Source organism: Apium graveolens, chromosome 9 (genome assembly GCF_009905375.1).
Source record: "Apium graveolens cultivar Ventura chromosome 9, ASM990537v1, whole genome shotgun sequence".
NCBI lineage: Eukaryota > Viridiplantae > Streptophyta > Magnoliopsida > Apiales > Apiaceae > Apium > Apium graveolens.
Genome location: NC_133655.1, coordinates 11,493,301 through 11,503,994, shown reverse-complemented (window position 1 = coordinate 11,503,994; position 10,694 = coordinate 11,493,301).

Genomic DNA, 10,694 nt, shown 5'->3' with positions numbered 1-10,694 from the left:
ATGCATAATTGTGAAGCTCCTAATTGTCAGCACAACTAAAAGGCAATCTGTTTCGACCACTACATTGTTCCACTGTTTTGTCTTGATCCAGCTTAAGATTTTCATGATATCTACTGTTTCTGCAGCTTTAAGAACAATACTAAGTCGCTTGCACCGAGCTATAGCTTCAATCAGTCCACCCACATGATCATGAGCCACTCCGGAGTAACTCAAATAATTAAAAGCTTCAAAAATTGTTGTGTTACAATTTACTTTAATCGTATTCTCATTATGTACGCTTCAATACTCTGCAACACCCACTTGTGTCATGAACCCAAGAGTTTTTGTATCATAGGTTTTATCTGCTTCCATTGATTATAGAGAGTTTTTGCTGACGTAACCGCCTCTATTGATTCCATTCCTCTTTATTTCCAGACAACAGTGTTCCTGCATCTTCAAATTGACCAACACAGTAAAGTTATAACACTTAGCTCATCACCTTTATGCTGTAAAAAAACCATAGCCAGCCACTCTGAAAACGAAACACAATATCGCACTAGCTGTGTTCTGCCGAGAACGTCCCAACAAGCCTTTGCAAAAGAACACATGATGATAGAATGTACTATTGTTCAACATATGCATTACATATAACACGAGCCTTAATAACATGCACCTTTCTTATTCGTAATTAGTCCTTAGTTTGAAGGCACTCTGATGAAGCACGCCATAAAAAGTGTTTGACTTTGGGTGAAACTTACAGATTCCAAACTTTTCTTCATAAACCTGAATTATAACTTGAATAAAAAGCTCCCCTAAGGCTCTGCAACAAAATATACCCATTTTTCACCGTGTACTGTCATTTCTCCAATACCAAGTATCAGCATCTGCACTTCTTATCGAGATGGACATGATCAAATTCGGATCTCTTTCATTGAACTGGTCATTAAGTCATCCTACAGATGTTGTCTCGTAACCATAAGGGAGGAAACAACTTGTCCTTCAAGGGCCTCACTAATTGAATGTGTTATTATTATTTTAATAATTATTATTATTTTATGGACTACATATGAATATATCAATTATATTTGGTATTTATTATATTAGGTTAAATTAAGTGATCAAATCAGAAACCCAATTAGATTTTAATTTATTGTATGGACCTAATAAGTGGATACCAAATACCAGGCCCAATTAAATTATAATGGGAGATTTAATTAGGTGGTATATAAAAGGGTTATAGTCCCCAATATATCAAGTACACGTAACGGCTTATCTTCTACCCATCAGAGAGAGCTATTTGAGAAACCCTAAGGAGTACTTGGTTGAGGAAGACAATAATCAAGGACACTATACAGATTCAGATTCCGTTAAGATTATCGTCTTATGGATTCAGGTACGCTTCCGCTTTCGGTTTAATCTCGATAAAATTAGATATGATGATTATAGTCCTTATCTCTATTTTAGAGAATTATATGTTTATAGAATTGTTAGATTCTATCAAATGGCATCAGAGTTTCTTCATATATTAGTTATCGGGAATTATAATTTTTATTTATTTCGAGATTGCGGCATTTGGCACGTAAGTCTCGTGTATAGTTTGTGTTTTTTTTACACGTGAATTGCTTTTGTCTGGCTATGTGATTTTGTTCGACTTTCGTTTTATAATTCATGCATATACTCTGCAATTCTCTTAAGTTCAGGGTCATGATTCTTTAGTTATATAAATTATGAATTTAGTGAATGCTACCCCATGTCATTGTCCTATGATTTTTGGGTTTGTATGTTTAGTTTTATACTAGTTTACAACTCATGTTAATGGTACTACGAGGGGACATTTTGGTATCATGATATTCTGGACTCTTGGTATATTGGCTTGATTATTTGTGTGGCCTAACTACTCACTACTAGAAATAGTGCCTACGATATCACCCCTTTAACATCGGTTAGAAATGTCACCGATGTTAAAAGCAGTTTTAACATCGGTTGCTTTAAAACCAATTTTAAAGGTATTGTAAGGCATTAGTATCTAAACCAACCGATATCTATAATCATTTTTAAAAAAAATGCCAGTTTCTTTCTTTCCCCCGTAAATACACCAAAAAATTCCCCCTTAACCAAATTTTTTATTTTCATCTTCCCCCATTAACCAAAACAGTTTCCCCCCTTCTCTCAGCTCTCTCATTCTCTCTTCTCTCTCTCTCTCATTCTCTCTTCTCTCTCACTGTTTTGTCTCTCTTCTCTCTCATCTCTCATCTCTCACTGTCTCTCTTCTCACTCACTCTCTTTAACCTAAAACCCCTAAAATTTATATGAATTAATAAACTCGATTAATTCATAAATCGAGGTCGATTGGTGCTGAAGAGCCTTGAAGGAAGTCTGGACTACTCGATTAGTGTGTGAAAAGTATGTTTTTTCGAATTTAATTTCAAATTTTATGTTTTGATTTTAATCGAGTTTTTTTTATTTTATGTTTTTTCGAGTTTGATTTTAGGTCTCTGGAGCTGGGTTTGGTTAATCTTGAAGTGGGTTTGCTCGATTAGGTAAGATTTTGCATGCATGTGTATGTTTTTCTTGTTTAATTTTATTAGATGCATGTGTGTGTTTAGTTTAAATACCACTAAATGTGTTCAATTTAGAGGCTATCTCATCCCAAAATATGCAATGCGAGGACAGCTTACCAGGAAGGCAAATGTTTATAGTCTTGGTGTTCTGCTTCTGGAAAATGTTTGTGGAAGACGCAATAGAAACAGTTGTTTACCTGCTGCGAAAAAGTTTCTTCTTCATATGGTATGTAATTCTCGATTTACCACGTTCTTTAACTCAATTGGAAGCATCTTTGTAATGATCTCTTAGAAGAGAAGACTCTACCCCTTCAGCATTCTCGATTTATCCTCGTAAAGGAGTGCAACACATTCATTTCCATTTTGAAATATTCTTCATTCTTGTGTTATTTGCACAACCACTTTCTGTTTTATGTTAATGTGATCCTGTGATACTGTATAATAATTAATATTTTACATACCTAAAGGAAAAAAATTTCTTTGTCCGGAGAAACTTAAATTAGGCATTCACAATCTAAGAATCATTAAGGTCAATGTTCCAGTTGCCTTATTGTTTTACTACACAGCTGTTTTGTCCTTGCTAATATTAGTTCTACCATTACCATCACTCTTATACTATTTGAGCTATGATGTGTTATTTTATTTTTCCTAATACAAGAAGGCACAAGTTATAACGAGGATATGAAAGTTTAATAGTTTTATTTTAAATGTTACATGAAGTAAATGTAAAATCACTTGATGACATATTTTTCTAGTAGTTTACTTGGTGTTACAGGGTATTAATGAGATTGATTGTAGGACAGATTATTAGATTACTGGTGTAATGCCTTGCTTTAATACCTGTTTTGGGAAAAAGTATCTTGTCGTTTAGAGTAACCAATCGATGTTGAGGAAGGTACATGGCTTTCTGTCCCTGCAGTATTATTATGTTTCTCAGAGCTAGCGAGCTACCAAATTTTGTGAATATGCACTGTCAATTACAAGTACAAATATGTAACTTCAGTTTTTCTTATTTGTAAAGTTGTTGTATAGCTCACATTCTTAATCATATCATAATATTGGCATTATTTTCTAATTACAAGTACAAGTACAAATCTGTAACTTCAATGTTCTCTGCCTTCAACTATTTGATTAAACTGATTAGTGTACTACCATAGAAATTGACATTTTAAAATAATTGCGGTTTAAAATAATTGAGGTTGATTATCATCATAAGTTTGTCTCATCTTCAAAATCTTTTGGTCTACCCTTGTTACTCTATATAGATTAAGTTAGCTTTTGGTATGAAAGTTGTATTGATATTTTTCAGCTGCTTTCCCTTTGTGCAGGACCAAGATTGCGTCACACTTCTGCCTGATCAAGCCCCTAATATTTCCTTTATGTGAAACAAAAGTTCCGTTCTTAAAGGTTTTACAAGTTCCACGTCCATTGAAACATGCTCTATCTTTGGCTGCTGTTTTGATCAGTCAAAACAAAGTAAACCAGTATATGGACGATGTAGATGTTTTTTTATCCATTCATTGCAGATGTAGATCTTGAGAAGGGAAACTCAGAGAAAACTAAAACTACAAATGTCAAGAATGATAATCCTTTCACAGTAAGCTTCATCAGGAATTAAATATATATATATATCATGCTATCTCCTAAAGTAACATGCCAAATTTTGATTTTAATCCAGTAGAAAACCTTGGCGTGTCTTAGCAAGTAACTCTTCGTAGTCTCTTTTTGTTTTCAGGCTCCTTGTGTTTGTTGATACTTATAGCAAGTGATTCATTTAAATTCGACAGTTAAATTCATTTTGAAGAAGACAATCCAAAGACAAATGAGCGTACCAGTGGGAGAAAAAATTATGCAGGTGATAATGGACCATAGTCTTGTATCATCGAAGTTCAGTTTAAGAGGTAATTACTAAGATCTTATACTGCGACCATGTGTCTGTTTTGTACCTAAATATTCCCTTTTTTTTATCTAGTAATTTTGTGTTGATTGCTTTGTTCTGATATGATCTGACAAGTTATCACACACCAAGTAATTACTTGGGTTCAATTTAGCAAAAATAATAATAGTAATTATGTTTCAACCATGCAACCTGATGACAAAACACTTCTAGAATGTGTATGCATTTGTATTTGAATTTTGACTTTTGAGCTTATATAATTCTGCAGAGAAAATTGTTCCAGAAAACATAGGTGACATGCCCAGTAACAGGCTGAGAAAATATAAGCGGTCTGCCTCTTTCAATTCAACGTAACATAGACAGTTGGTGGCATAGTTTGGTTAGACCTAGCCTTTCCTTCTTATTTTATATCTAGTATTATTTTAGAGAACCTAGTTCTCTTTTATTAGATGAGTAACTATATGTAGATCTGATTAGATTCTGCAATGCCATTTGGTAATGCAGAAAAGTCTCACCCCCCTCCCTCTCTCAAAACTTCAAAGGTATTTGTTTTTCAGGCATGGGAACTATATCAGATGCATGCATTATAAATCTGGGTTGTAAAGCACTTACCTAACAAGAAAGTGGTTTTTGTTGTTTTGTAAAGGGATCGCCCAAACATCCTGGTGGTCATGAATGCGGCTACGTCGTTCTGCGCTATATGAAAGAAATCATTTCAGACAGAGAAATGACATTTAGAACCAAGGTATATCTAATTCACGTGTTAACTATTAAAGTAAACAGTTCTACATAATTCATGTGCTAATTCCTTGTCACGTTAATTAAAAATTAGGGGGCAACCAAGACCCGTTTGTTTTATACGACGGACGAGCTTGACGAGGTGTGAATGGAGGCTGCATAATATATCCAGGAGTTGATATAAAGTTTTTATTGACTTGATTTTTGCAAACTAGTGAGGAAACCATATACTTTTGTAAACTTTAGTGGTCTCTTATGTTGGTAAATTTTAGACGTATATTAAGTTGTATATATTTTAGTTGGAATATGGAGATGAATATGGATTGGTGGATTGGTTTTTTGTTGTAGATATGGATGTTGGTTGTTTGTTGGAAGTCGGAAAGTTAGATGTTGGTTATCAGAGAATGCGGTTGGATTTTGGTTGTAGACATGCAAGTTAATTTAGTATATAATTTGGTTGTTTGTTGGATGTTCATTTGGTATTTTTTTGCTTTTTCTGGGTTTATGCACAAATGCACAGGCTTATTTTTAAAAAAATAAGAACTCAAACATCGGTTCTTGTTATAAAACTGATGTGAATCAACTAAAAATACATCACCTACTCAAACTAAAAACGATGTCTAAACCAACAAAACAAATTGAATTATTGGAAAGAAAACGATGTCTACAATGTTAAAACACATCGCTTTGTGCAAGTATATAAAAGTAAAACGAAAGAAAACCGATGTTAAAGTAGAATTTTCACATCGCTTCCTCAAACAAAACTGATATTATAATACATGTCTAACATCGGTTTAGCAAATGAACCGATGTAAAATACGGACTAAGACATCGATTTATTTAAGAATCTGATGTCTATCAATTAAAAGTGCTTCCCTGTTATATGCTTAAAGTGCTATTTAACCTCCTAAATACCATTTTTGACAATCTAGTTTTAACATTTTATTCAAGAAAAGGGCTAATTATACATCAGTTTGCTAAAAAAACAGATGTCTGTGTACATCTTTAACATCGGCTAAAAACCGATGTTAAAGACCCCTACCTTTCTCTACACATGCGAAGACATCAGTTTTTTTTAAAAAAAAGACATCGGTTTATAACCGATGTCTAAGGGCATTTTTCTAGTAGTGACTCCGGTTAACTATGTGAACGTATTCATAGTTTTAGTTTATGTAATTGTAATATTTTTTTATAGTGGTACATGAAATTCATGAGTAGTATCCGGATAGTCGTGGCAACTTAGATGTACTAGGATCTTGCGTTTACATATTTTAGTTAGTAAAAATATATTATATTTGTGAGTTATTTTTTTATTGAAAAATTATTATTAACCTATTAATTTAGGTGGTCATATAATTTTAAGTTAATTGATTGAAGCAATATGTCTCCAAAGTGACCTCTTTTGTGTAGATTAATTAATTTAAAATTATTATTACGACGATAGAATATTTAATTTTATGCAAAAAAATTCGGCCCAAAGGAAGGTAACGTTTGGACAAAATTAATATATTCTTGTGATAATAAGTATGTAACAATATTAAGTTTTTCATGTGAATAATAAGTCGGTCCAAAGAAAGGCATATTATTTGACAGAAATAAATTGTTAATACTTGATTATTGCGTGGAGAGTACCAATTACAAATTAAATTTTCTGTCAAAAGACTAAAATTTAATGTTGCGCTAGGTATCTTGTGATGGTGTTGCCAATATTTAAAATTTATCACATTATTGTATATACTAGTTTGGAGCATATGTCGTATATTTGTTTTCTATTTCAGTTACTGCTAGTGTTAATTCTGCTTCCGCTTAGTTGAACATGATTCCAATGTTGAATGGAACAAACTATGTCACGTGGAAAGAGAATGTTGAAATCGTTCTTGGGTGTATGGATCTTAACCTTGCGCTAAGGAAAGAGCAACCAGTTCCCACTACGGATGATCCCAAAATGGATCAAATTGAGAAATGGGAACGCTCTAATCGCATGTGTCTGGCGATCATGAAGTGAACGATTCCAACTGGCTTTCGGGGCTCTATTGCAGAGAGTACAAGTGCCAAGAAGTTCATCTCCGAGATTGAGCAATATTTTGCTAAGAATGAGAAAGCAGAAATGTGTAATCTTCTGTCAAAACTCGTGACCATGAAGTATAAAGGAAAGGGGATCATAAGGGAGTACATCATTGGGATGTCTAGTCTTGCTGGCAAACTCAAGGAACTCAAGTTTGAACTTTCGGATGAGTTACTTGTTCACTTGGTTCTTATTTCTCTGCCTCCTCAGTTTGGACACTTTGTGGTGAGTTATAATACTCAAAAGGAAAAATGGACTCTTAATAAGCTCATTTCACACTGTGTGCAAGAGGAAGTGAGGGTTTTGCTAGAGAAGACTGAGAGTGCTCACTTGGCATCAAGCTCTCATGATAAGAAAAGAAAGAGAGGTAAGGATATTGCAAGTGAAAAACCCAAGCATCAGTTGCAAGAGAAGCAGGATAAGGGAACAACCTGCTACTTTTGTAAGAAGGCTGGACACATGAAGAAAGAGTGTTCCAAATATGCTGGTTGGCGTGTGAAGAAGGGTAAGACTTCTGTCTTTGTTTGTTCTGAAGTTAATTTGGCTTTTGTACCTAAGGATACTTGGTGGGTAGATTTTGGTGCTACTACTCATATAAGTGTATCTATGCAGGGTTGCCTGTGGAGCCGACCGCCAATTGATGCCGAAAGATTCATCTATGTGGGCGACGGTAATAAAGTTTCAGTTGAAGCCGTTGGAAAATTTAGATTATTATTAAAAACTGGTGTTTATTTGGATTTATTTGAGACATTTGTTGCACAGTCTTTTAGACGGAATCTTATTTCTATTTCTTATTTGGACAAATATGGCTACACTTGTTCTTTTGGAAATAATAAAGTATGTTTTTATTTAAATTCAAATGTGGTTGCCACTGGTTCTTTGATTGATAATCTTTATATGCTTAATATTGTTGCTTTTAATAATGAAATTTTACACTCAAGTGCAAGAGGTATAAAATGTAAGTTAACTGAGAATTCTGCTATGTTGTGGCACAAACGATTAGGTCATATCTCTAAACAGAGAATTCAGAGGCTTGTGAATGATAGAATTCTTGATCCCTTAGATTTAAAAGACTTTCAAGTCTGTGTTGAATGTATTAAGGGAAAACAAACAAACTCGAGAAAGTTAGGTGCCAATAGAGCTACGAGTGTCTTGGAACTGATTCATACCGATATATGTGGACCATTCCCTACGGCCTCTTGGAACGGTCAATGGTATTTTATCACGTTCATAGATGATTACTCTAGGTATGGTTACCTATACTTGATACATGAGAAGTCACAAGCTCTGGACGTGTTTAAAGAGTATAAAGCTGAAGTTGAATTTCAACTAAACAGTAGTATTAAAGCTGTCAGATCTGGTCGTGGTGGTGAATACTACGGTAGATATGAAGGATCAGGTGAGCAACGTCCAGGACCCTTTCCTAACTTCCTAAAGGAGTGTGGAATTGTCCCTCAGTATTCTGTGCCAGGAAAACCAAATATGAATGATGTTACTGAGAGGCCAAATCGTACTCTTAAAGATATGGTGAGAAGTATGATAAGTCATTTTTCCTTGCCTGAATCACTTTGGGGAGATGCACTAAAGACTACAATTTATATCCTTAACCGGGTTCCAACTAAAGCAGAGGCCGAAACTCTTTACAAACTTTGGACTAAGAAAACACTTAGTATTAAGCATTTACATGTTTGGGGTTGTCCAGCTGAGGCAAGGCCATATAGGCCAAATGAAAATAAACTGGACTCTAGGACGGTTAGTTGATATTTTGTTGGGTATCCAGAATGTACTCGCGGATTTAAATTTTATGATCCCGCTACTAGATCCTTCTTTGATACTGATAATGCAAGATTTTTTGAGGATGTTAATTTTGGGAGGGAAGATATAGGTAAAAGTATTGTCTTTGAAGAAGATAGTCATGATCATATTTATGACTCTGTCGAGAGTAATGATCAGATTATGATACCTATCATTGTTCAAGGCCCTCCGGTTCAAGACAACACGGAAATTCCCCATGAGGAACTAATTGAGCAAACTCAACAACCTCATGAATCATAAGAAGTGCCACTAAGGACATCCACTAGAGAGCGAAAGAGCGCAATTCCAAATGATTATGTTATTTTTCTACAAGAACATGAAAATGGAACTGGCATTGGGGAATATGATCCTTTAAATCTTCAACAAGCCATGCAGAGTCTTAACTCTCAAAAGTGGATTGGTGTCATGAATGAAGAGATGCAATCTATGAAAGACAATGACGTTTGGGATCTTGTCGAGTTGCCTAAAGGCTCAAAACCTATTGGTTGCAAATGGGTATTTAAAACCAAAAGGGATTTGAGTGGTAACATCGAAAGATATAAGGCTCGTCTAGTCGCTAAAGGATTCACTCAAAAGAAAGGTATCGACTACAATAAAACTTTCTCTCCGGTTTCCACAAAAGAGTCATTTAGAATTTTTTTGGCACTTGTGGCTCATTATGATCTAGAGCTACATCAGATGGATGTAAAAACGGCGTTTCTCAATGGAAACATTGGCGAGACAATTTATATGGTGCAACCAGAATACTTTGTCATTGGAGATCCAAAGACTGTGGTTTGAAAATTAAAGAATTCCATATATGGTCTCAGGCAAGCTTCTCGTGAATGGTATCACAAATTTCATCATATAATCACATCATATGGTTTCGAAGTGAACTTGGTGGAACATTGTGTATATCACAAGTTCAGTGGGAGCAAATATATCTTTCTTCTCTTATACGTTGGTGACATCTTACTTGCTACTAATGATATAGGCTTATTGCACGATACCAAGAAATTTCTCACTAATCAATTTGAGATGAAGGATCTTGGTAACGTCTCTTTTGTATTAGGAATTCAGATACATCGAGATCGCTCTCGAGGTATTCTTGGATTGTCACAAAAGAGCTATATCGAAAAGATCCTGGAAAGGTATGGCATGAAAGATTGTGCACCAATGGATACACCCATGTCTAAGGGAGACAAATTTAGTCTCAAACAGTGTCCCAAGAATGAACTTGAGATAAGGAAAATGCAAAGGATACCATATGCATCGGCGGTGGGAAGCCTAATGTATGCTCAAGTTTGTACTCGTCCTGACATAGCATTCATTATTGGAATGTTGGGAAGATATTTGAGTAATCCGGGAATGGAGCAATGGAAAGCAATGAAATGAGTCTTACGGTATTTGAAGAAAATAAAAGACTACATGCTCACATACAAAAAATCAGATCATCTAAAAATTATTGGATATTCAGATTCTGACTTTGGGGGATTCAAAGATGAAAGAAAATCTACTTCGGGCTATGTATATCTACTTGCTGGTGGAGCGATTTCATGGAGGTCTACCAAACAGACGCTCATAGCTTCATCCATCATGGCTGCAGAATATATAGCATGTTTTGTGGCATCCAATCAAGCTTTATGGCTGTGAACTTTGT